The sequence below is a fragment of the Hydra vulgaris genome, chromosome 02 (genome assembly GCF_038396675.1).
Source record: "Hydra vulgaris chromosome 02, alternate assembly HydraT2T_AEP".
Taxonomy (NCBI): Eukaryota; Metazoa; Cnidaria; class Hydrozoa; order Anthoathecata; family Hydridae; genus Hydra; species Hydra vulgaris.
Window position 1 is genome coordinate 68,654,861 of NC_088921.1, and position 2,128 is coordinate 68,656,988.

Here is a 2,128-nt window from a genome sequence, read left to right on the forward strand (position 1 = left end):
GGAGTTATTTTTGCATCTGTATACTGTCTGTATATTGTCTTAAAAGAGGCAAAAGTACTTATAATATTCCGAGTTGACGCTTCAAGCCTATTAAGTTTGTGTAAGTACATACACAAAGTATGTAGCTCAGTTATATATATATATATATATATATATATATATATATATATATATATATATATATATATATATATATATATATATATATATATATATATATATATATATATATATAGACACACACACACACACGCACACACACACACACACACAGTTAATTTATAGCAATTTAGACATTTGAATATGCTTGATTTTATTTTAAAATGCACCTTTCTGTTGTGCAGAGAGTTTAAGCATGATGTAGAATTCTTAATATATATGTAATTTCTGTTTTTTAGATAAATAACTTTTTCATAATAGTTTTTTTTATTTAATATGATTTTTTTAATTGGAAGAATGCGGCGAAAATTGCAATTATTGAAAACGGTAACAATCGTATGAATTTCCTTAAAACACTCGACTTTTCTCTTAAATGGACGAATATTCCAAAATACTTAAAAATTATTAAATGTCTAAAATAGACTAAGCAATTTCTCGCCCAATATTAGAGTAATGAAAAACCATGTATTACTTTTGTACATGTTTTGTACTACTTGTACATACTTTTATACAATCGATAACAACAGCATCAGCGAGTTTTATACAATCGATAACATCAGCATTAAAGAGTTTTATACAATCGATAACAACAGCGTCAGCGAGTTTTATACAATCGATAACATCAGCATTAGCGAGTTTTATATGATTGTTTTTTTTCAGTAAACAATTTTTTTTTTTTAAATAAACATACGAAATATTAAAAAAAACGGCTGTTGTGGGGTGTTAGTATATAGTGCTATCTCGTCCGCCATTATAAAAATGAATTCGAAAGATTGAAGTTATATTTTGTAACATGTTAAGAAAGTGTATTGTCTTTAATGTAGACTGGTGCTCTGTGATAAGACCGATAAGTCCGCTTGGGGCACCTTGATAACGAAAATAAAAAAGAGTGTGCTCCTTGGTATACTATTAAAATTGTTATTGGCAAAACACTAAAATCACAAAACCTTTGACGCTTGACCTTTTTGACGCAGTTATTAAAGAGATGGCAATTGTCGGTAAATCAACTGTTGTCGATTATCGCAGGATTCAATGTCACATTCAAGCTGTTGAAAGTCGCTTATAGTTGTTTCTGAAGCAACGGTAGCAGTGTGCGGCTATAAATCGAGAGACGGATTTATCCGATCGAGATTAGAGATTTGATGTGTAATGCCAGCGTTTAATAGTAAGGCGTTATTTTTGGTTGCATAATTTAATGATAATATCAGCATTTCAACATTACAAGCATTGCTTTGACTTGACTAATGCACTACTGGTAATATTGTAAAACGTTGTAACATTTAGATGTAAATATGAAAAAATTTGATTAAATATAGTTTTTTTTTTAGTTTTGGGAGTACTTGTTTATTGTTATTATTTTTTATGCTACTCACCCTCCAAGGCCGAGAGGGCCACTGATTCCCTAAGAAAATTATTATCAAGTATCCCAAGAGGGTAAAAAGGGGCTAAAAGGCCTTAGAAATTTTTTTTCACAATTTACTTTTAGCATTGCTAATAGCTAAAAAAAATTATTAAAAATTCAAACATTCTGATTAAAAAACAAACATTTTCGCCTTTTACCTTTAAGGCACTAAAAAAGCATTACTTTTTTTTACTTTTTTTTTGCAAACTCGATGATTTTAAACTAATAGGTTTTATTACTATTTTATATACCAATTTTGACGTTTTTTTTTTGCCCAATATTTCAATGCACTCTAATAAACATCTCACAAAAAAAGCCAATATCTTAAAAAGAGCAAGAAAGTGAGTTTTGCAGAAGGTAAGATCCAACTGATGGGAATGTTACTTCAAAAACCACGAATATTTATTTTTTTAAGATATATTGAAAGAGTTAGGTGGTGGTGATGTTTTTTTTATGTTTAAGAATTTTGGGCACTTTGATCATGCTTTAAAATAAAGAGAACTTGACCCAAGCATAAATAGAGCATTGCAGCCCTATCCATGAGCTAAAATCTTCTGGTAGAAAATA